The following is a 26,689-nucleotide window of genomic DNA, read 5'->3' as shown; positions in this document are numbered from 1 at the left end:
TCTGCTATGGATATATGCTGATCACCCTCTTCAACATTGATTTAACAGTTAAAATAATCAAAAACTGCTCCTGACATCCCCTGGAAGCTAAGTGATATAGTAGATAGAAAGTAGATGCTTTTGCTAAATAGGAAACTTGAATAATATATGAATACCTACTGATTCTCTGGGCTCTCTTGTTTTCTCCATCCTTACCTCACACTGGAAGGTCTAGTTTCTCAAGGAAATACTAACACCACACAAGTACACTAAAATTTTCTTAAATGTCTAGTGAAAATCCTCTTATGAGGTATATACCCATCCCTTTATCCTCACTTTAGTTCTTGAGCCTCATTAACATGCTTCTTTTTAACATAAATCCATAGTCATAATAATAACACTTCTATATTTCAAGTAAAGTAAAAGGAACAATACTGTCACAGCTATCTTTATATTAAAAGCAAGATTCCTAAATATATAACAACATATATATATATAAAACCTGAGTCACACTTTCTCACCAGTATATTGTAAGAGAAAGTATGCATATCTCTTAAAGAAAGCTGACAAAGAAATATACAAATGATGAAAATTCATGTTCTTTAGGTAATTCACAACTCTTTATCTATTCAAATTAGCATCTTCTTTATGACACGCTGTCCAAAAAACTTCTTTGATAATTATAATTTCTATATTAATTCATCAGTAGACATGTTTAATTCAATTTAATCTATTCACTAGATGACTTCTCCAGTTCTTTGTTTCCAAGATATTTATCTGCTCAAATGGACTTACTCCTTTGCAACACCTATAGTATGCATCACTTTAATCTTTTGTCTTAAAAAATGAATTTTTGAAATTTGTCCTTTTCAGATTTCTCTCTTTCTCACTTCTTTCTGCATTCAATCTCTAGTCTCCTCTGCAAATGATCCTCCTTCTTATTTTTAATAATTAATTTCTCATCATCTACATGCAATTAGATAAATTATGTTTGTACCACCCTTATAGAAACATTCTGATTCCAGTATTGCTCTAACATACTGCTCAAGCCACATTCAAAATGAACACAGACTGTCTCAGAATTAAGTCAGAGTACTTGTATGTTTTAGAAGCATGTTGGCAAGAGTGTGGCACACATGCTTGGAGGCAAGGAGGGGGCTGCTCCCCTCCCCCCTTCCACAGCAACTGAGGGAATTTTTCACATGCCCCACCCCTCTTCCCAGTGGCCCAGTGCAACACTTCCTGCCTCTATTGTCTGGGGTAATGCAGGGGGCTTACAGGCATCTTGAAGGTGTGGTTTGGACATGCAATCTCTAAAAGGTTGACCAACACTGTCTTAGACCATCAGAGACAAATATATTGCCAAGGTACTCAACTTAGCAACAAACTATGTCATATTAAAAGACAGTACATTAGGATAATAATTTAAAAATTAAGTCAGTTTATTTTCATGTTTCAGAACATGCTTGGGGAGAGGGGAATCTAGGTTTTCATTAGTTATGGAACTCCCAGTGAGGAAATTATCTCTGCAAGTCTTATAGAATTGCCAAAGGAACTGAGATGTTAAATAACTGGCTCAAGACACATAGTCACTGCACCTCAAAGGCAGAATTGGAACCCAAATCGGCATTATTCACATTCTAATTCTTGGTCTACTACCTCATGTTACTTATTATCTTTTTAATTTTTTTTATTACAAAGTGAGGTATAACTTTTTTTTTTAAATCTCTCTGTCTCTCTCTCTGTCTCTGTCTCTCTCTCTCTGTCTCTCTCTCCTTCTCTCTCTTTCTCTGTATGTGTGTGTCTGTATGTGTGTGTGTGTGAGAGAGAGAGAGAGAGAGAGAGACAGAGACAGAGACAGAGACAGAGAGACAGAGAGAGATGGGAGAAGGAAATATTTTTATAACCACACAGATTTTATTAAACATGTACAAAAATCTTAACTATATGCAAAAATTGGAGGAAACAAAACAAAAACTAAACAATCTGACCACAGGAAAACAGTTTCAAAACCTTAAGTATATTTCTTTATCCTAGAATCAAAAGTTCTAATATATTTGAATCCCAAAGTCTACAGGCTTAGCTAAGAGGCTACAGGATCAAAGCCTGTCTCCCTGTTCTATTTCTAAAAGAGAATAGTTAATGGTATTTGCTATAAATGGAACAGCAGGACATCTACAATATATCTCACACTGATGAACAAGATGCCTCCATGTATGTGAACATGATGAGATCCTCCCTTAGAAAATTTTCAGTGGGGATTTGTTCACATCTTATATTCAAAAAGATGTTCAAGTAGCCTTTGTTCAAACCTTCAAATCTACCTGAAAATACATAACAAGAGTGTGCTGTTTTGTTTTGTTTTATCTTAGAATATAATATGTTCATTCATTTAACTCCAGAACTGCTGCAGATATTGGGATATTTTCACACTATTTCTATGTACTTCCTATCAAAATCCATTGAGAACATGTTTTAAGTTGTCTATTAAAATGAAAGCATTGAAATGGATACATTGATGTATCAATATTCCTAAGTGCATAACAATAAATAATTAAATAGTAGTATTTAGTTAATATTAGTAATAAATACTACATTTTGGATATGGTTGAAGTTTTTCATTGTTATTCTTTGCATTGATTTTTTTAAACCCTTACCTTCCATCTTGGAATCAATAATCAATACTGTATATTGGTTCCAAGGCAGAAGAGTGGTCAGGGCTAGGCAATGGGGGCTAAGTGACTTGCCCAGGGTCACCTAGCTGGGAATTATCTGAGGCCAGATTTGAACCTAGCACCTCCTGTCTCTAGGCCTGGCTCTTAATCCATTGAGCTACCCAGCTGCCCCTCTCTTTGCATTGCTTTTTGAGTAACAATATCATTTCATGGAAATCATTTAATTAATTTGTTGTTTTAATTTATTAATATGCCTTAGATATAATTTTAAAAAAATAACATAAAGAACACCTTGGCAGTATTATCCATGTTCAATGCTATTATATTGTTAATGTAAGTCTAATAATGCTGGACACTGAAGATGAAATGAAAAAATCTAAGCCACAAAAAGTTTACATTCTAACAGAAAAGTCCAGTGGAAATGACAAAGAAAATAGTTCCTAAGTTTTCACTAAGGTAATTTAATTTTATAAATTGTGTCAGTAAGTGGGTTTCATTATATAAAAATTATTTGTTAGCACCATATCACTTATAAATCAAATTTTGGAAATTGTATAGTAGGGGAGCAGTAGTTCAATATAGACAACTAGGATTTTGGCACTTTATAAAATACAGAAAACATTCCATTCTCTCCTAGCCTCTACATCATTTCACTGCTGTAGATCAATAATAGCAATAGACTAGAGCCAAAATATTAATCCTTTAACTATTTGAAAATAGCCTTGGTACAACTTATTTGTCCCCATGTACTCTATAATCCAGTCACACTGACTTCCTATTTGTTTTTCCCATAAGACACTTCATCTCTCAATAATAAGCATTTTCACTGACTCTGGGAATATCGATTATGTGGTCAATCTGTACTCTGGTAGATAACTTCTGTGTACCATAGCTTTGAAACCATATTTCGAATGGCTACCTCAGATACCTGGAATTCAGTATCTCCTGATCTTCAACCTTCTAGTTTTTCTGGTTCCCAGCAAGTCTCAATTAATATATACCTGCTTCAATAACCTTTCCTAAGTTTCTTTAATATTAGAGTCTTCCTTCTGGAATTATTTCTAATTTATCATATATATGTACATATATCATATATTCATACATTGGGCTTTTTTACATTTTTTCTCCCAAAATAGCCTGGACTTTTTGAGGAGTTTTATTTTGTTATTGTTTTGTTTTTTCATTTTTTGTTTCCCTAATGCAAATGCATGGTAGATGTTTAAGAAAATGCTTGTTGAGGGCAGAGCCAAGATGCTGGAGAAGGAATATAGATCCACCTTATCTATACCTTATTACCCTCCAAATGACTATGATTTAATGACTTAAAACATATTCAGGAGAGGGGACTTCTGGGTAAACATGGCTGCAGTTTAGACATAGTAAACTACCTCTCCTTAGTGCCTACCAATATAGACTACCTCAAAAATCCCCCTTCACCCCCCCCAAAAAAAAACTCATGTGAATGAAAGGACTGCACAGTAGGGAACAGCATTGAAGGTATGTGGGATTTAGGCATTTCCACTCTATAAGGGGGTGAAATAGTTTCAACCAAAACATGAGCTGATTTACTCTCCCCCACCCCACCTATGAAGCCAGTGTGCTAGACTCAGAGTCAGTGCTCACTAGAATTAGTGAGTAAGCAAGGGGCACCTCTAGGTCCTTGGCAGCTGACTAAGACCACCAAAGACCTACCATGAGAGCAGTTAGACTTGAGATCCCAACATGTGGAAGAGCATAGACCTTGGGCACAGATATATAACAGAGAATGGTTTGCAAATGGTTGAAGATCCAGAGACTTGAGAGGTGGCCAACAGGCAAAAATCAAGCTTCTTAGCTCCATACACAGGGAGACTGCCCTCCTCACTCAGACTTCTGACTGGAGAGGGAAGGAAAAACCAGCAAAGTGATGGCAAACAATGCCCAGAAACAACAACCTTCCAATACCAAGAGGAACAAGAAGAAGAGAATGACTCCGGATAATTTGTATGGAGGAAAACTCCAGATTACAGAGGAAATAGCAGACAAGGATGAACAAATAAATGCATACAAACCTTCCAGAAATGGGAATTGACCACAAGCTCTTGAATAATTTAAATTGGAGCTTATGAAAAAAAATGGAAGAATATTGGCAAGAAAAGTGGGAAATAGTTCAAAAAGAAAATAACAGTTTAAAAGACAGAGTCTCAACATTGGAAAAAGTTGTCCAGAAATATAATGAAATGATAAACAAATTGAAGACCAGAAATTACTTGCTAGCAGTTATGAAAAGCAGGATAGACCAAACCGAAAAGGAAAATGAAGAGATCATAGTGGAAAACCAGAATTTAAAGACCAGAATTGGGCAATTGGAAGCCAATGATCTTGAAAAACAGCAAGAACTAATAAAGCAAAATCAAAAGACAAAATAGAAGGAAACATGAAATATCTCACAACAAAGAAAAAGGTCTATTAGAGACAATTTGAGAATCATTGGTCTACCTGAAAACTCAGAAATAAACAGAAACCTGGACATCATACTATAAGAAATTATCCAAGAAAACTGCCCTGATGCTGTTGAACAAGAGGGAAAAACAGACCTTGAAAGAGTTCATAGAATACCCTCTACACTAAATCCTCAAAAGACAACCCCCAGGAATGTAATTGCCAAGTTTAAGAGCTTCCAAGATAAGAAAAAATGTTTACAAGAAGCCAAAAGGAGACAATTGTGATATCAAGGAGCATCAATCAGGATCACACAAGATGTGGAAGCTTTCACAGTAAAGGAACACAAGGCTTAGAATATGATATTCAGAAAGGCAAGATAACTGGGTCTTCAACCAAGAATCACCAACCCATCAAAACTGACTATATACTCCCAGAGGAAAGTGTGGGCATTCAACAAAATAGAAGATTTCCAAGTATTTGTAAAGAAAAGACCAAATTCTGAAGCAGTATAATCCACAAAAAGAAAACATAATTTTTCACCCCAAAACAACTTAGACCAGCATAAAAAAATCTATTGCACCAACTGGAGCATAAAACAGCATCCCAAGGTAGACCCCATCCTGGCAATAGGCCTGGAGGGTGGCTGAATGAGCAACAAAGGCTTCCAGATCTGTCAGAGAAAGACTGTAAGGGAGGATTGGACAACTGCTCAGAAGGAGATTACAGAGGTCCCTTTGCTGGATCTGGGTACAAGATTCTTGTTGCATTGCTCATACCAGATCCTGATCTCAGTATGAGGGTGAGGAGAAGCACTAGCACACATCAGCATTTACAGCCATCATGGAGCAAGGTGAGCAGGTGCAAAGTAGAAAAGAGTGGCTATGGTTGCTCGCAGATTAAGGTAAAGGCGGGGAGAATATTAAGCATCTTTCCTGACATCATACCACTTTGAAGAACTGAAATTTTATAGATCCCAGAGCTATCTCTGAAGGCAGCTGAACAAAGAACCTGAAGTTGGACAAGTGCCTCTTTCTCCACAAGCAGAGAAATTAAGGGTAACAGTTTTTTTTTTGTTTGATTGTTTTTAAATTAAAAGGAAAGAAAAAGGCTGGAAAATAAGCAAAGTTATTTTGGTGAGGAAAAACACAAACTCAGAAGATAATAAAGTCAATACCACTACATCCAAAACCTCCAAGAAAAAAAAATTAATTGGTCACTAGCTCTAAAAGTAATAATTGATGAACTCAAAAATGATTTTAGAAATCAAATAAAATCAAGTAATAAAGGGAGATTGAGGAAAGAAATGAAAGTTATAAGGGAAACATGAAAAAATAGTCAACAGCTTAGTAAAATAGGCACAAAAAATCCTAAAGAAATTTAATATTTATAAAACATAATAGACCAATTGGTAAGAGTCACAAAAATCCAATGGAGAGAATTTATTAAAAAGTAGAATTGACCATATTGAAAAAAATAGATATACAATTGACTGAGGGAAAGAACTCTTTAAAAATATAATTTGACAAATAGAAAAGCAGGTATAAAAGCTCACTCATGAAAACCCTGTCTTAAAAATTAGAATTAGGCAAGTGGAAGTTAATGACTCCATGAGATATTAAAAAACAATCAGACAAGTCAAAAGAACAAAATAATTAGAATGGAATAGGAAAGGCATCATTGGAAAAAAAACAAATTATCTGGAAAATAAATCTACTAGAGATACTCTAAAAAAATTGGACTACATGAAACCCATGATCAAAAAAAATAGCTTAGACATCATCTTTCAGGAAATTATCAAGAAAAAGTGACCTGATATTGTAGAACAAAAGGTTAAAATAGAAATGAAAGAAATCAATGATTATGTCCTGAATGAGAACCCAAAAACATAACTCCCAGGAATATTATGACCAAATTCAAGAATTCTAGGTTAAGGAGAAACTATTGCAAACAGCCAAAAAAGAAACAATTCAAATACCATGGAGTCACTCAGAATAACACAAAATTTAGGAGCTTCTACATTAAATGATAAGAGTGATGGGGTTATGTTATTCCAGAGGGCAAAGGAAATAGAACTTCAACAAAGAATAACTTACCTAGCAAAAGTGAATAAATCCTTAAGGGGAAAAATGGCTATTCAATGAAATACAGGACTTCTGAACATTACAGAGTACCAGGTCTGAATGGAAATTTAATTCTCAAATACAAGATTGAGGAGAAATATTAAAAGATAAACAGGAAAGAGGGATCAAAAACATTCAGTAAAATTAAACTGTTTATATCCCTACATAGGAAGATGATTCTTGTAACTTCTAAGAACCTTATCATTACTAGGGTATTTAGAAGAAGTATAGATAGACAGAAGGCAAAGGTGTGAGTTGAATATGACGGGATGATATGAAAAAATAAATTAAATTAAGGGATAAGAAGGAGGTATGCAATGGGAGAAGGGGGAAGGGAGAAAGAGAATGAGGTAAGTTTTCTCACAAAAAAAGAGGCCTGAAAGATCTTTTATAATGGAGTGGAAGGTGGGAGATGGGAGAATCTCAAAGGAATCATGATTAAAAATACAAGGCCATCTGTTGCTAGAGAAAAAAAAAACTAAAGAAATCTGAATCCAAACCAAAGAAAATCTTTTTTTCACATTTTTCTTAATATTTTTTTTTGTTCAGGCTTTCTTCCACAAAAGGATAAAGCAAAAAAAAATTACATGATGGAACATGTAAAATTTATATCTATTGCTTAATATCTCAGTGAAGTGGCAGGGAGGTGGGAAATTGAGACTCAAAATTATTTTTAAAATATTGAGACTCCAGCAAGTGATCACGAGGGATATTCACTATGACCAGGCAGGATGCATACCAGGAATACAAGGATGGTTCAATATTAGGAAAACCATACACATAATTGACCATATCAACAAGCAAACCAGCAAAAAATCACATGATTATCTCAATAGATGCAGAAAAAGCCTTTGACAAAATACAACATTCATTCCTATTGAAAAGACTAGAAAGTATAGGAATAGAAGGGCCTTTCCTAAAAAAAAATAATAAACAGTATATATCTAAAACAATCAGCAAACATCATCAGCAATGGGGACAAACTAGAAGTCTTCCCAATAAGATCAGGAGTGAAAGAATGATGCCCATTATCACCTCTATTATTTAACATTGTACTAGAAACACAGTAGTTTTCTACTTCCTTCTCCATCTCATTATACACATGAGGAAACTGAGGCAAAAGGAGTTAAGTGACTTTCTCAGGGTCTAGCTAGTAAGGGTTAATGTCTAAATTTGAATTTAGGAAGATGAGTCTTCCTGACTCCAGTCCTGGCACTGTGCCATCTACCTGCTCTAGCTGGCTTACAATACATGATTGTAATAATTACTAAAGTACAAGTTCACAAAATTCTCTTATGTAGATAGAGCTGTCAGGTATGAACCTGACCTTTGTATTAAGAAAATGATAACAATAAACCTAAAAACTATAAGCATTGAAGAAAAATATTAATAGCATTTTGTGTTTTAAAGAAGTGTGGTAGATAATTTTTTAAATTAACATTATTCTAATATCCAAGTGTTTTCAAGATTAGAGCATGAGATGGACAAACTAATGATGCCTCCTTTTCTCATGGTTCTCTACCAAGGAGTTTATATGAATCTCAAATAAGGAAATGAGATAATATTTAAATATATGTGTATATGTCTTAATAGAGATTTGCTAACTTTAATATCTATATTAATTCCAGCTATTAAAGACAGAGAAAATAATATATAGTGTGGATCTCTTGCCAACTTACAATTTGATTTTATTTAAATCTCTAAATGCCATAATGATGAATATATTCTTGTTATAGTATACATGTCTTTAGGATGAATTAAATTTTACCTTACTGCTAAAATAGACTCAAATTAATCACAAGGGAAACTACTGAAACACTTTAGTAAATAGATTACTCTATTACTGGTGATCAACATGGGGACTACTGAAAACTAGCCCTTTAATATTGAATTCATTTATCACACTTTAGATGAAGTTTTCCTCCCATAGAGTTTGAGCCAAAAAAGGTTAGGTTAAATATACTTCAAAGCTTTTCTCTTTCTATTTGTTTATCCTTTTCTTTTAATGGTAGGGTAGAAGAAGAAGGCAGATTTTCACTGATTGAAAAAAAAATTAATTTAAAAAGAGAAACAATTCATCTGGGAAAAAATTTAAAAATAATCCTCTCCCATTTTCAAAAAACAAACACACACAAACATATAGACAAACACACACAAACACATGCACGCATGCACAAAAACAACATGTACCACCCCACAGCCAATATTGTGTATTATAAAATGTCTACTGTTTCTAGGACAAAAAAAAAACACAACTCTATTATTCCTGTTGAATACTTCTCTGGAAGGAATCGTGAATAGTTTAATTAGGAACATGGCATGTATTGTGTGAACCAATCAATTTCACATGCTATGTACCTTAAGTTATTAATTTCTATATCAATACCCACCAATGAATTTAATTAGATATTAAATAGTCATCATCATTGTACAAAATGTCTGTAATGACTGATGTAAAATTCTTACCATTGATAATCATAATGTTCTTCATAATGAGATCAGTGCATTTCTAAGGAATATGTATGTGTATATGTATATATATATATATATTCATTTTTCTGGTGATCTGAGTGAGATGAGACCTTATTACCCTCTTTTGATAAAATATTTTAGGTTGAGAAAGGGGGTTAGCTGTTGAAAATTCCATGTTAGGGATTTTTTAAATGATTCTAACAATAATCATATTGTTCTAAAACTATAGCAGTCTGATTGATATCCCAGGAACCTCAATAGCACCTGAGTGTTCTTACTGCCCAGAAGAGGTAAGAGAGATTTACTTGGGCACTTTATGAGAAAACGAGTCTTGAAGTTTCTCTCTAGAAGGTACATAAAGGCTCAGAAAAAAAGACCAACAGTTTTTATAATTTTTAAGTGACTGTGACAAGAGTCAATTGAATTAGGTCCATGTGTATTCTGAAGAACACCACATCATTTTTGCCATAAGCAACTAGAAGAGAATCTTCTTCTCATTAATGAGTAGTATCATCTTAAAGGTTGAGACACTTGGCATGGAGAGATGTTACAAGATCCAAGCTTGTTTGAATGGCCATCTGTTGTTCTTATATGATGATCTGACTCCACAGTGTTGGTTTGACAGTCTTCCTGATCTATGCCCATGGCAACTAGTTAAAAAAAAGGGGGGGATAAGGCTCTCTGGCTTGCAAACAGGAAGAACTGAATTGAAATCCAAACTCAGATACTTTCTAGCTATATGATCCTGCGCAAGTCATTTGACCTCTGTGTTGATTAAGTTTACATAATTATAAAAGAAGATCATAATCAAGCTACTTCCTAGGATTATTGCGAGGATCATATGGGATAAAAATGTAAAGCACTTAGCATAGTGCCAGGAACATTGTAGGTATTTAATAAAGGATTATTTCTTTCCTTTTCTCATTTCTTCCTTTCATGGAGGTAAATAAACCTGAAAGTTCTCACTTACAGAGTGCAGTGACTCAAAATGTACTTTCCATGCCTATGAAAACCCAAGTAAGCAGTGTGGACTCTGATTCAATGACCCTTAGAAAGGTCTATGTGGGACTGAATATTTCACCTTATGTAAAAGATTTTTAACTCCCATGGGAAACTAGTTACTTCATTGTAATTACTATTGGAATAACAAACAATATTTCCTATAAAAGAAATAATTTGTGAATTCTCTGGTCTTTATAAGCATCTAAGTGTAATATGTACAAAAATTTTTAAATGAAAAATTTGATATGCATGTTAAAATTTGGTGGACTGAGCAAAAAATAGTCTCCAGATGAAAACTATAGACAAGTTGGAAGATTCAGAATTTCTACTCTGTAATAGCTATGGCTAGAAGAAACAGATGATCTACTGAATAGACCAATTGATCAATAACATTCATCAAGTGCCTGTAATGTGTAGGCCTTGTATTATGCACAGACAAAAAAAAAAAAGCAAAAGATAGTCCCTGCCTTCAAAGAATTTACAATCCAATTGGGGAGACAAAACATAAACCTCTCTCTCTCTCTCTCTCTCTCTCTCTCTCTCTCTCTCTCTCTCTCTCTCTCTCTCTCTCTCTCTCTCTCTCTCTCTCTCTGTCATAGATATGCATATATATAAACAAAAATGATATATAGATTAAATAGGAAGTAATTAAAGGAGGAAAAGCACTAGAATTAAGCAAAATTGTAGAATTTCTACTCCTGTTGAAAGTAGAAATTATAATTGGAACTTAAAGGAAGTTAGAAGATTCAAAAGTCAGAGTGAAGGAGGGAGAGTGTTCCAGGCCAGAAAGAATGCTCAGAACAAAACATAAGAGTGTCTTGTTCATGGAATAGCCAAGAGACCAAAGTCACTAGAATGAAGAGTTTGCATTGGGGAAGATAAGTTTAGGAAGATTTCTAAAAATAGGAGGAAGCTAGGTATTCAAGGGATTTTGAATGTCAAAGAGAGAACTTTGAATTTGTTCCTGGAAGCAATAGAAAGTCACTGGAGTTTAATGAAAAAACAAGTGACATGATCAGACCTGTGGTAAGAAAATTACATTAGTGGTTGAATGGAGAATGAATTGAAATGGAGAGAAAATTGAGACAGACTCACTAGTAGCAGGCAGACCCACTAGCAGGCTTTTGTAGTAAACAAAGTGTGAGATGATGAGGGCTTGCACTGGCATATTCAAGATATGTTGCAAAGATAAAATTGGTAAGCCTTGGCAATAGCTTGTGTGGTGGGTTAAAAAATGTAAGGAATTCAAGATGACTCCTAGGGTGGGAGACTAAAAGAATGTTCTTGCTTTCAAAATTAATAGGGAAGGTAGGTTGAAGAAAGAGTTTTGGGGAAAGATATTAATTTCTGTTTTGGCTGTATTGAGTTAAACATCTCTACTACACATCAAATTTGAGATATCTAAAGGGCAGTTGAAAATGCAAGATTGAAGGTCAGCAGAAAAATTAGAACAGAAAAGGTAAAAGAAAGAAATGTGCTAAATTGCTTTGGAGAAAAAGAAAGAAAGAAAGAAAGAAAGAAAGAAAGAAAGAAAGAAAGAAAGAAAGAAAGAAAGAAAGAAAGAAAGAAAGAAAGAAAGAAAGAAAGAAAGAAAGAAAGAAAGAAAGAAAGAAAGAAAGAAAGAAGAAAGAAAGAAAGAAAGAAAGAAAGAAAGAGAGAAAGAAAGAGAGAGAGAAAGAAAGAGAGAGAGAAAGAAAGAGAGAAAGAAAGAGAGAAAGAAAGAAAGAGAGAAAGAAAGAAAGAAAGAAAGAAAGAAAGAAAGAAAGAAAGAAAGAAAGAAAGAAAGAAAGAAAGAAAGAGAGAAAGAAAGAAAGAGAGAAAGAAAGAGAGAAAGAAAGAGAGAAAGAAAGAAAGAGAGAAAGAAAGAAAGAAAGAAAGAAAGAAAGAAAGAAAGAAAGAAAGAAAGAAAGAAAGAAAGAAAGAAAGAAAGAGAGAAAGAAAGAAAGAGAGAAAGAAAGAGAGAGAGGGAGAGAGGGAGGGAGGGAAGGAGGAAGGGAGGAAGGAAGGAAGGAAGGAAGGAAGGAAGGAAGGAAGGAAGGAAGGAAGGAAGGAAGGAAGGAAGGAAGGAAGGAAGGAAGGAAGGAAGGAAGGAAGGAACTAACAATTTCTCTTTAGCTACATCATCATCCATGACCCAAAATCTAATCTTACTCCTGGAGAACATTTCAGAAAGAACTATTCCTTGGACTTAGGCTGTTTGACATTTTTATCAATTACTCAGATAAGGATTTTGAGAGCATACTAGTCAAATATTTAAATAACAAAGTTAGGAATGATAGATAATATAGTGGGTGACAGGTTCCAGAAATATTTTAACAGACTAGAGCATTGGGCTGAATCAAGTTAGAGGAAACTCAGTAGAGATAAATCTAAAGTTTTATAGTTGGGTACAAGTCATGAACTTCAGGATTACCAGATGATGCTCAGAGACATGTCTTTTTTTTCCCCCAATGATACTTAGGCAGTAGGTCTAAGGTAGGGGAGAAAAGTCAAACTATTTACTTAGATCTTCTAGCTCCAAGTTTAGTACTCTTTCCAACTGTACCACATAGGTGCTCTCTTATTATCTCCATTTTATCATAATGGGTTGCTTGTTACCCATTTTCTTTATTATTCATAATGCCATGATTGTTATCTTTATCTGAGAAAATAGAAGTAAGATTTCTGTAGCTTTGCTTTCTCTTTATCATACTCTTCATCTTGAATTGTTTATTCTTCCATATGTCCAACCAAGGGAAAAAAGTTAAGGTTTTTTAAAAGATTTTAAGAATAAAGTTCCTCAGATATTGAACAAATGTGTTGGTAGGAACTTTATTTCTATCATATAGGGATCAAAAATTGCCCCCAAAGCATCTTTCAACTTGCCTTTTACATGGATACACTTCTCACTCATACACCACCAAAACTACTCATTTATAACAAATTTAGCCATGAAAAACAAATGTACAATTGGTTAAATCTGAAAATATTTGTCTCGTTTCATATTTTGTCTCATTTTATATTTGTCTCATTTTATATCTAGCCCATTACCTTTTTACCAAGAGGTATAAAATATGCTATATTATCAATCTTCTAAAGCCATTCACTAATCATTATTTGTAAGTTGTTCAAAGATTTATATTTTAATATTATTGCCAGTATATAGATTATTTTCCTAGTTCTGTTCATTTACTGCATCAGTTCATGTGTACATTTCAGGGTTGCCAGAAGCTATCATTTCTCATGGAGCTATCATATTAAGCCATGTCTCTATATCATGGCTTGTTAGTTTACATATAAATTGATAGGTGGTACAGTGGATAGAGTGCCAGGCATGAAGTCAGGAAGATGAGTCTTCCTGAGTTCAAACTGGCCTTTGGCCTCAGTTCCTCATTTATAAAATAACCTGGAGAAGGAAATGGCAAGCTACTCTAACATCTGTAAAGAAAACTAGTCTGTGGGAACACACGTTCTGCTACACTGACTAATGTGTCTACAAGGCATACAGAATCAATAGATCTAAAGACATTGCAGATTGTTCCAAGACCCTGCATAGGAATATTTACAGATTTTTATAGACAAACACAAAAAAAGGAACAAAGCTACTTATTTATGTTTAAAGCAAGTGATTATGTCAAAAATAATGGGAAAAATCAGGGCAAAGCAAACAGGAAAAACTGAAGAAAGACTCTGCAACCTCATTCTGTTCTGGTCTTTTGTGGTTTGTTTGGAGTTTTCTTGTTTGAGATTGATCTCTTTGAGTCTCTGTGAAGGTGTCAACAGGTTTCACGTGGACAGAAAAGTGTGGGTAAAAGAAAAACAGCCACTCTAAAACACTTGTATGATTAATGTGATTATATATTCTAAATCATTATGCATGGTTAGATTAAAGTGCTTACAATTAGATTCTAAATATTTAATGGCACCTCCACTATTCAATTTACTAATATCTGAAATTATCTTTTACTACAAAATCAGATTAATAAATCAACAATTTCAATTTTTAAAAAATGATGATCCCTAATCAATAATCAAACTTATCACATGAAAATCCCTAATGGGGACACAGAGTCAGACACAACGGAAAGTGACTGGACAACAAAATATAAATTGATAACCTTAATTTTGTTTCCAGATCTTTGAAATAATAATTGAAATTCTTGAGACAATTTTTAAAATTTTTATTTAATTTATTAATCAACCCTCAAGACAATCTGGAAAGACAAGTAGATCTACTCCACAACCATAATGGGTGAACAAGAGATCAAGTAGGATCAAAGAGCAGGGCAAAAGAGAGAGTGGCAAAAGAAAAAAAAAGTGCAACAAAAGAGGGACAAAAGATAGAGGATTCCTCATAGTCAGGACAATATATACCCCTTGTGATCTCACTACTCAGTCGTTTCCCTGGACATCCCAAGACATCTTATTGGTAAATAGCCACTGAGGAAGCAAACTTAGATATCCCAACACCTTTCTAATTACTTCATTACAGGAAGATGTAGGTCTCAGGAGGTTACCAACATGCCCTATACTCCCCACCATATGGTCAGGCCACCAGATTTTCTAATATGGTGGCTAGAACTTACTGATTTCATTTAATTATTCAATTGGGTCAAGTGGTTGCTCAGCCCTGCCCTTAAGTATTTCATCCTTAACAAAGGTCTTAACAAAAGGGACATTCCAACCCAATTTCAAAGTGTGAGGGAAGAAACTATTTTAGCTTCCCCTTAGAATCAGATGGTTTCATCCTGACTCTGAGGGACAGAAAAGAGGAAAAATAATTTCAGAAAAGATATCACAATTCAATATTAATTTTCCACAATAAACAGAGTCTTATATATCACTCTATAGGGATTAATGCATTTTTCATTCCAGCTATGGCAGCTATAGCTGATGCTATTATGGGGCAATACTTTGTCAGACACATTTCCTGCATTTTATGAATGTTTAAAGACAAAAGGCAAGGGGCATCACAGTTTCTTATTTTTCCTACCCATAGATTTCCACTGTGAGAGCACAGATAAGCACAGGCTCTCTTATATTCTCCCCACCAGTCCTTGCTTCATGAAGATAATAATTTTCCAAACACACTGGAAAAGTCTCCAAGGACTTTCATTTTTAGGAGAATGTGTACTCGGTTAATATGATCCTTGCACAAAAGAGCTATTCTATCTTTTTCTTTTACCCACCTTTAGAGAAAGAAGTGGGACTACATGGTTTAACTCAAAGAAGTAGGATTTCTGCTCCAAGCAATATTATGTAAGCAGGTAGAAGTGCCAAGATGAGATGCTTGCTCAGGAATTGAAGTGTATGGAGTGAATTCCAAATAGTTGTAATATCATATAACTATACCTCTGCCTTTCCATTCTTTCTCAGACAACCTAGATAGTTTTCTGGTTAATCCAAAATTATTTTTATAGGGCCATCATTGATGGAATCATACAAATGCAGTACATTGAAGTAATGAGATTTTGAATAAATGTTTTATAAACATAGCTCAGTTTGTGAACTATATGCTAAGCTAGTTCACATGCTGTTTCTAAGTGTCTTGGTTTTCATCCACCTGAAAAAAAAAAGAAATGGAAACATCCCAATTTTCTTTCTGCCTCTCATAAATCTTCTGATACTTCTGATGCTTATATGTTGATACTTATGAAATTGAAGAGTAAATAAATGGGTTACTGTGAATATCAAAGTGGTACTTTGTTGCCACTTGTTCCTGGTGGGGGCTTAAATTGAGTAGTAATAAATATTCAATAATAGTCCCAAACAAGAGACACTACAGTAGGAAATATGAAGTAGAGTGAATTTAGATTAATGTAAGTGGATTTGTTTTAGAGGAAGATATAATCAAATTGTATTTTAAAGAAAAAAGACATAAAGAATGAGGACAACAGCAAGTCATAGATATAATAGCAGGGGAAAAAATCTTGGAAATAAGAAAATTGCGAATATGTATTATAACACATCTGAAAAAAGCCTGATTAAGGTAAAAATAGAAACTTACATAGTGTCTCTACTGATACAATATATAGTGGGGCAGAACAGCTAGAGGGTTCAGTGGATAGAGTGCCAGAGCTGGATACAGGAAGACCTAAGTTAAAATTAGATCTCAGATACTCAAGATAGCTTAGCTGTGTGACCCTGGACAAGTCATTTAATCCTGTTTGTCTCACTCCTTCATTTGTTAAAATGATCTGGAAAAAAATGTCAAACCTCTTCAATATCTTTTCCATGAATACCACAATGGAGTTATGAAGAGTTGGACATAACCAAAACAACTGAACAATGATAACAACAAAATATAGTGGGCTGATCATATAGTGGACAGAACTCTGGACTTGCATTTAGAGAGACATGTGCTTGAGCCACAAGTCCACCAACTACTACTTGTGTAAATTGAAAAAAATTACTTAAAACTCTCTACGATTTAGTTTCTTAATCTGCAAAATGGCGAAAATAAAAATTGCTCTACTTACCTCATGAGATTTTATATATATATATATATATATATATATATAAAGAATAATATTTGATCATATATGCATAACATACATACATAAAAAACTTTGTAACCTTAAATAAGAAAGCATTACATATGAATATAATATATTCTTATTGTTCTCTGTAGACTGCATAGACATCTCCCAAAATGTAAAAAATCTGTAAGTCACAGATGCTGCTGATTTTGTAACTTAAACAAACTCTTACTTAATTGCAACACATCTCATATGTTAATCTCAAAAAAGTGATAAACCAGTGGTACTGTCCATTAAGAAATAACTAAATACGGCTCCCTATATTTCTATTTTCCTAGGCTTTTCAGTATAGGGCCACCACTGAAATAGAACGTTCCTTTCTGTCCTCTTTTAGTCTATTTGAGTATAAGAACTTTAACAAGAGACAGAATCACAACTTATGTAAGGATCCTTAAAGCTAGGATGAACCAAATTTAAAAGTAACATCTTTTTGGTCTCTTTAAGTTTCTTCATTCTCTGAAGCTCTAAACTAGAGCTTTAAGAAGTTGTTTTGCCATACCTGGGTTTAGAATAATTCTTTTATCTCCCCATTGTTTTCTGGAGATGATGCTGTTTGACTAAACTGACAAAGGCCTCTGAAAGAATATGTTCACTGTCTATAATTCTACTATCTTTATAAATAAAGACAGAGACATATCTAAGGCACAGAATATCTTGTTTTATGGAACCCAAGATCTGTCTTTGTGGGTATTGCATTGGATATACTAATTCAGTGACCTAAAAGTGATGTGTTTCCATCCCCACAGATTTCATATGCTAGTCACAATTACTTTTTATTATAGGATTTTAACAATCAATATCCATAAAATCTTCGCTTAATATATAAAGCAGAAACAAAGTCTTGTATCCTATTTTACATGTCATTGTAGTCATAGATCCTATTAATAGATACTGCCTTAGTAGGAAAGAGGATCTATATTTACTTTCCCCATATGGTCAAAGTAAAATATATTAGCATACTTTGAAATATATTAACAGTATATTGTAATTTTCTCTAAATTAAGCTGGAATAGAGCAACAGGATGGAACTAGAGCAATCATATCTGTATAAAGAACAAATGTTACTTCTTTTACATATGTATGATGGTATGATCTAGTTTCAAGAAACTGAGATCTCTAACATTTCTTTTAAAATGAGGACATAATACATTTGTGTAATATTAAATTGAGTCATATAAAAGATTATTACTTAGAAGAGATAGTTATGTATTTATATACTTCAATGATACTTATCACTAGAATTGGAAATTCAAATTCAAGTATTAGATTAAATCATAAATCTATCTTGTTATAACTTGAAATAAAGGTTTGTCATACTGTCAAAGAGACTAGTTGAAGAATTTAGGGTTTTAATTTATCTCATTAAGTTTTTGTGTATCTTGAAGAAAAACAAAAGAACATATTTAGTCTTCTATCTTGATTTCCACCATGCTTATCTTTTAAGTAGACTATTTGCAACTCCCTATACTCACACACTACTTTTGTAGGGACCTCTTTCACTTTTCTAACCATTCCTCGAATATTCTCTGACAACCTCAATTCCCTCAATGTCTATTTATTGAAAATCTACCCATGCTTTGAGAATTAGCCTAAATGCCACCTCTTCCAGGAAGCCTTCCTTGTTCTTCCCTCTTCTATCATTTCCCAAATAAAAGTGATATTTTTTTGCTTGGATTCTGTTTTTATCTCCATTGTTTATTTACATATCATTAAACACACAAATGGTCTGTTATTTAATGGGTATAGGAAACCTTGTTATGAGAATTCCTTCCTTGCTATAAGAGCTGTGAAGATCACAACCCAGTAAGGGTGTGGTATTTATGTCTATAAGAGCTGTGAAGATCACAACCCAGTAAGGGTGTGGTATTTATGTCCTAGGTCAGGGTTGTATGAAGTGTTCAGGAAGGACCTATTCAGGGCTCCTCATATATCTTTAGGATCTACCCAACTCTTACCTGTGGGTTGAAGAAGCAGTAGCATCTTGTAGTGGCCACATCCCAGTAAAAAACATTTCAGAAGACAGGATAAACCAGGTTGAGGTTAACCAACAATACTCAAGTCCTTCAGTGAGCTAGTTCTGCTACAAGCATATGAAGACTTGGTTACACATCAAAGAAGCCAAGATCATCCACTGCATCCTTAGCCATCTCTAGTCATCCTGGCTTTTTTCTTGACACTGGACTTCAATGACTTTAGAAGAAAGAGTTTTGTTTGATCAAATTAATTCAAATTATATTGGATCCAATGCAGAATAGACATATAGGGATGTGTATACCCTGTCAATAAAAAAAATAACTGTCAAGGTATGTGATAGATGTGGCACTCTAAAGAATCATTATAACCAAATCACCTTGATTTGTGCATTGAAGATCACTACAAAGCAATGACTATGTCTCTATCACAAATATTCAACTCTTCCCTGTAGTGTGTAAGAAACCATGGATAATTCACAAATGAAAGAGCATGGCTGTGGTCCCATAGAACTTTATGGAACATAAGCCAAATCTGCCCTTTTCAAAACAGAATTTTGGGCTCAAAAATGACATTTTCCAGGAATTCCCATCTCTGGAAGTGCCAGTAATAGGGTACATTGCTTTCTGCCTTCCAATGTCTTTGTTTTTAAGCAGTAATTACAGTACTTATATCCATATGATACAATCAATATTTCTCTGTCTCAGTCCTTCTGTCAAGTTTTAGATTGATTGTCTTGAAAGGAGACTTAGGTTGCTGAAGATTCTAGGGGGTGTTTCCAATTCAGGAAGAGAGAAATTGATCATAGAATATGGAAATTGAGGGAGTTTTCATGTAGACAAGTTTATTTTAAAATGTTCCTAAGAGAAGAAGTAGTGAGGCTTCTCTCAGGCACAAGGTATAGTAGCAGCAGGAACATTGCAGTAGTGGCATCAACAGGGGTACCAACATTAGTGATTGTTCTTCTCAAAGCTTGTTTGGTCTGTAGAGGAAGGCGTTAATATTATGTGTTCCCATTTTATATTTGAGGAAACTTGAACAAGAAGAGGGTAAGTAACAACTAGTAAGTATTTAAGGTTGTGTTTAAACTCAGATCTTCCTGATTTCTGATCTGATATTCTAGATATACTCCACTACTTAGCTATCTAAAAACTTGAAGTATTGATGATTTCATCAGTACAGAGGGTACCTAGCATGGGACTTCCTGCACAGAGTCATTATTGTGTGTGAGTATGTATGTTCATGTGTATGCACATGCACATATATCTATGTCTATATCTCTATCTAATCTATCTATGTCTACATCTCTATTTAATCTATCATCTATCAATTGATCTATCAACCTGAATAAAACAAAACTACCAAATTAATAATAAAAAAGTCTTTAATCAAGGCAAAAATATTATAAACCAGGGTCCCTCACGACAATGGAGCATGGGAGTATATATGAGGGACAACCAGAATATGGTTTAAATAAATTTTAGAGGCACAGCCTGGAGAAGAGATTACATACATGGTTTTGTATTAACAACTAAAAGTCCAAAAACTGGGAACGATGTCAGTAGCCAAAGGGTGGGGAGGAAGGAAAGTGGTTTGATCTATTCTCAGATAATTGTGGCTCTAGAAACCCAGCAAAATCATCTGATGGTCAGCTGCTACATTCAACAACACATACATACATGCCCACACATAATATAATGGAATAGAACATAACATAACATGATACAATACAATTTAATATAATATAGTGATAGATTATGAGACCAAAATCCCCCTTCCCATCATCTCTATAAAAACCAAAATCCCTCCACCCCAGCATCTGCCAGCCCCAACACCTGTCTGGTAGGACACCAAGACTCTTTTCATTCCTTAGTCCATCCTGTATGGCTAACCATGAAGCCTGGGAACTTCTCCCCACACTCAGAAACCAAAACCTCCCACCCATAGGATCACTCACTGAACTGAGTCCAAGAAGCTCACCTGAACCAACAGAGGCAATCCAAGTTTCCTCATCCTTGACAACAACCCGATAAAAACATTAATCTATCTCCACTCAGGCGGAGACTCAGTAGCCACCTTTGGTGGTGGTGATGCCTCCCTAATACCTTTTCCCATTTCCCTCCCCTCACTCAGATGTGAGTCTGTAGTTGCCTCTCTTGCCTTCAGGCCTCTCTCTCCATTACTGCTCCTTTCCTCCCTTCCTCCCTTGTCCTCCTTGCCTCCAATAAAGCTTTGCTGTACCATTTCACTCTAATCTCATTAGTCTCTTAGTCAGACTCTCCTCAGTCAGGACTGATGTATAGTATATTATTATATAATATATGATATAGTATAATATAATATGGTATGATATAATGTGATAAGATATGATATGATGTGATATAATGTAATGTAATATATTAATATATTATATATTAAATAATCTAAGATATAATTTATATAATATATATGTATTTATACATTTTATGTGTGAACATACACAATATAATGTGTGTACATATTGTATTTATAATAAACATTTATACATCATATCAAATGAATGACATATAAAACATACATATGCTTATGATACATTATATGTCACAAATACTTATATATGATATAATATGTGCATATAATTAAGTATTGATGGTATAGTATATAGCTAATATGTGTAAATTGCATAGTATATTCATTACAATGTCATGCCATATTTGAATTTTAAGTGCATTATTTTATTCTCTAAATTAGGTTATATATGATATATACATATATTATATATGACATATTTTATACCTTAATATTTATGTCCCAGAATATTTCCTGAGACTCAAAGAGATTCAGTGACTAGCCTAGCATAACACAACTAGTAAATGTCATAGAACAGACTTGAATCTAGCTTATCTTGACACCAACCCAAGCATTCCATCCATTCCAAGTTATTATTTTTCCAGTATATACATTTTGCCAAATCAATATCCAAAATCCACTAAAAGAGATCAATTACTGGGGAAAGAGCTTATGCTACTTAAGGTCTATTTGAATAAGTATGACAACATTAGATTGAGTTTAATGTGGTAAACGGATGTCTGCTACTTCAGTAAGAGACAACCTCTAAAGGAGGATATTTGAGATGAAGTTTTGCTAAGGTTCTGAAGCTATTTTCAGAGCTTTGATGAATGGAAATGTTGATTGCTATCCAAATACTAGATTAAGTCCTTTAGGAACAGAGATGAGTCAAGATTGAAATAATAAGCATAATAATAATGCTTAGCACTTTTCATCTCCAAAGCATTTTATAAAGATTATCTAATTAATCCTTATACCATCCCCATGAGTCAAATGAATATCATCGTCATTTTGCTGACAGGAAAGCTATGAGGCGTAATGTTAAAATGCTACATCAAGAAGCACAAAAGTATTGCTTTGGGTGGCAGTGCTGACCCAAATTTCAGACTTTCAAACATTGCTGGACTATATTTTTATTTTTCTAAGCAACATTATTTTAAAAAAATACTAAAAAATATACTAAAAACAAATATGACAAATATTCAATATATATGTTCAATATCTCCTAACAATTATAGTGAATGGATCTAAGATGTTTTTAGTTATACAAACTATTTAGCAAAATCATATTAAATATGTTGTTACCAGTAAAATTTCTGCATATTCGTAGGGAAGAAAGCTTGAGAATACACTGCCACATTGATATGTCCATGAATTCTTAGTTGAAATGATAGGTTGGGGAAGTATTTTAGTTTATTGGTAATGTCCTTTCAGCAGAGTGCCCCAAATGACTTATAATCCAATGATGGGTGGCAGATCACATCCTTTCTGAAAGAAAAGTGTCTGGTTCTATGACTCTTTCGAATTAACTTTAATTTCATTAGTAGTTAGTAGTGAAAAGCTAGAGGTGGGTCCACCTGGAAATAAGAAGTAGAAAGTAACTTAATCAAATGGGACTAAAGGAAATTAGATTTAGGGCTACCTAGCCTGGATTAATTAATAGAATGTACACCTGAAGACTTAGTTGAAAATGGCAGCAACCCATAGAACCATGAAGCAGTAAGATAAATCATATTTCATCTAATGCAGTTTCCTCATATTCTAGATAAAGAACCTGAATCCAAGAAAAGAAAAATGATTCATCCAAATGACATAATCAGCTACTGTTATGACTGTCAGCCACAGATATTGCAAAAATTAAAGTGAAATAGCAAGCATAGGAGTTGGACATTGCCTAAATTGGAAGCCTTTTTTTCAAATTCAATCTTCTTTTTATTTATTTGTTAATTGGTGTGTGAGTTCTTTCCTTCCTTTTTTCCCTTCCTTTCTTTTTTCCTTCCTTCCTACCCAGTATTGTTTCTACAGTGAGGCCTTAGAGTCCAAGATAAAGATTTATATGTGAAACTACTTATTTTTGCCAAGATATATCTTTTGGCACTCTGTAACTTATTTCTCTTGGATAAGGTCTTGGATAAGATCCAAGATAGTCATCTTAAAACAAGTACCATTCTTTAGCAAATGTGGTAAAGTATGTTCTGCATGTAATACACTGTATCATTTTTTTGAGGGTAAGGAGGAATCAAAGAAGTTCATTAGGTCTGCCTGTTTCTTGCCATCAGACAAATTGTTTCTCCTTATTGTAATACTACATACAGTCAACACTCTAAGGCCTGAATATATGGCTAGGAAGTGAAGAATAAAGGGAGGGGGAGCAAGAAGCTCTGATATTATATATGTCAATATAGGGATGCACCAGAGCCAGCTCTAGTTGGCTTGGGAGAGTTAATTGTTATATTTCTAGTTCCAACACATAAATCTTAGAAATCAGCAAAGGTTGTAACTAAGAAAGTTATTTATTGTTTTGTTGATTGTCTAGGCTAAAGAAATGGAGAAAAAAGCCAATAATGCAGATTTAACTTAAAGTTGCTATACATTTTCCCCCAGAGACCTGGATGAAAACATTTATCAGCTCACACACTACTTCAGTACCTCCAAACATCTGCAGTTTTTATTACTATAGATATTGCTTATAATTATGCATGTTGTAAACCCTTCACATTCTTAGTAGAAGGTTCTATGCACTGTTATGCACTCCTTAGAACTATAAAGGTTAAAATTAAGGTTGGACTAAAGGTATAAAAATGTGGTCACTGAAAATATATTATTCAAGTCAGAATGCCTTTTTATGGCAGTTTATTTACAAAAGGAGAAAGAGTGAAAGTAAGAGTAATGAGAGAGAGTAGAGTAGACAAATACTCTGGCCCAGTTTGAGCCAGGCAGGGCTTCAGAGACTGGAACCAGAGGTCAACTAAGCTAGGGTTCCAGCCATGAAGCCTTCTCCAAAACAAGGGCCTCTCCAGAGGCTTGTCTCTCCAGAAAAGCAGAAGAAGGAGTCAGCCTTTTCACTCAGCCACATGGTAGTTCAAAGGGAGAGATTCAAGAACAGTTTCACCAAATTTCAGAATCTCAGGACCACAAAGCAGATTCTTCACCAGCCTCCAATTCAAACTTCAAACACCATAGAACTCCTCTCTCAGGAAATTGCAACTGCTTTTAAAAATGCTTCTTTGCATCACTTCCTGTGCATTCCTTCCAATTTAGGTGGACCAATTGTAGCTTTAGCTTTGCTTAGGACTGCCCATGGGGCAGTCAGTCCTTTATTATTCATCATCCACTTTAGCAGATATGGGTCACAGACCTCCCCCACTTAAGAATGAAATGGGGGTGTATATATACTTCTGGTGCTTAAATCTAAAAATAGGTAGGGGAGAGTTAATTTCATCTTCACAGAATCCCTAAAACTAAAATATTTTTTATCTATTGTTCAAATATCAAGTGATCAGTATCTTTGAACTAAGCATCATTGATTCTTCATTATCAGTCACAGAAGACTCTTAACTTGAAATAAAAAAAAATCACTTTTCTCTTTGGCAAGTTGGATTCCTCAAAGTTTAGGTTAAAACCCTTGGCCAACAGAGACACTTTTTTTTTTTCCAGTAGGAGATAATTTTCACCTCTTTAACAGTGTTAGGGGTAAAACTTATGATTGGACTGAATATATATTTTAGTTGGTTGCTAGGGATTTAAATTCTAAATCCCAAGAAATACTCATCAGAATGGAATTTTATGGTGTTTTTTTTTTTTACAATAGAGTGAAGATATCAAGAAAGGAAGAAAGAGATGAAAAAGTGAGAGATACCAGGCAGGAGTTCAGAGGCCCAAGGGGGCCAAGGGGGAAGGGAGGGCAGAGGATTAAATCTAACATGGCTTCCACCCAAGAAACCTCCTCCAAAATGAGGGGCCTCTCCAGAGGCTGTTGCCTCCAGAAAAACCAAGGAAAGGGCAGGTAAGCCTTGCACTCACCACATGACAATCTAAGGGAAGCAGTCTAAGGTCTCACACTCAAGCTCCTTCACAGTCAAGTTTCACCACCCAGCCCTCTCACAGGAAGTGATGCAAAATATAAAGGCAATTCTTTATGTCACTTCCTGTGTCTCACATGTACCAATAGTGCTTAAAACTTGGCTTTTGGACAGCCCAGGGGGTCAGTCAGTTGTTTCTTATTTGTCACTTGCTGGCACACTTGGGTTATAGACCTTCCTCCCACACACTTAATACTTAAAGGGGGAGGGTGTATACATTCCTGGTTGATAAAATTCTAAAGACTAAGCAGGGTGGATTAAATCTAAAATTCACAACAGATGTAATATACATTTATATATTTGTATGGGAGGAACCAGAGTATCTTCCAGGTCCAAATTGTTCCAAATTTATAATTGGTACATACTATAGTTTCAGAAACAAATAAGCAAAAACTAAACAAGAAAAACAACTCTAAAAGATTAGGTATTGCTGAAATAAGAACAGGAATTTGAAAAGACCCTGAGAGACAATAACATTAGCTTGATTTCAATTTCTGGACAACATCTTCCTGGACAGTAATCATATCTCATGTATGGGAGTACAGGCTCCCTCACTTCAAGCCTGATGGGGGGAAAAAAAAACCAGCTTGCAAAAAGAAGTGCTGGAGCTAAACCGTCCAAACTCAATATTTTTCTAACTTTATAGAACTTGCTAGAGCTTTCTTAAATGTCATAATCTTCAGGATTCTAAACTCCAATATTACTTTAATGTCATGAAGAATCTTCATAGTAAGACATTTGTAAATGAAAAGTGTATATATATATGCACATATATATATATATATATGATTCTTGTATGAATTACATTTAAGTGAGGCAAAATTATGCAGTCATTAAGCACATGCTTTCTTCTGGAGTCTTCAAAGTTCAGTGGAAGACAAAAGTCAGAACAACTAGTGATGGCCCAGGATACAATAGATGATCTTGGCATCTTTGATGTCTAACCAAATTCTAATCTCAACAAAGTACCTGCTTCAACTGCCTTCACAGGTAGAACAAATTGCTGTCAGTCACTCATTAAATCAGGGGAAGGCCTCACAGGTTGGGGTAGATAATCCCAATTGACCAATGAATTTGTGGCCCACTATTACCATCTATATCTACTTTAGCCCATCTAC

General features: G+C 34.4%; 1 long non-coding RNA gene across 1 annotated transcript in view; it reads right to left on the bottom strand.

The window, feature by feature from the left end:
* Positions 1–25,590, bottom strand: part of LOC103097603 (uncharacterized) — a 148,945-nt gene extending 123,355 nt beyond the window's left edge. Inside the window, exons 1-2 of the long non-coding RNA XR_001627744.2 lie at positions 25,513–25,590; positions 19,146–19,466 (exon numbers count right to left, since the gene is read on the bottom strand). This is a non-coding gene — a long non-coding RNA (uncharacterized LOC103097603). The remainder of the gene's footprint in view (positions 1–19,145; positions 19,467–25,512) is intronic.
* Between the last annotated feature and the right edge of the window lie 1,099 nt (positions 25,591–26,689).

Source organism: Monodelphis domestica, chromosome 2 (genome assembly GCF_027887165.1).
Source record: "Monodelphis domestica isolate mMonDom1 chromosome 2, mMonDom1.pri, whole genome shotgun sequence".
In the NCBI taxonomy this organism is placed as follows: Eukaryota; Metazoa; Chordata; class Mammalia; order Didelphimorphia; family Didelphidae; genus Monodelphis; species Monodelphis domestica.
This window is presented reverse-complemented; position numbering and strand designations above follow the sequence as displayed.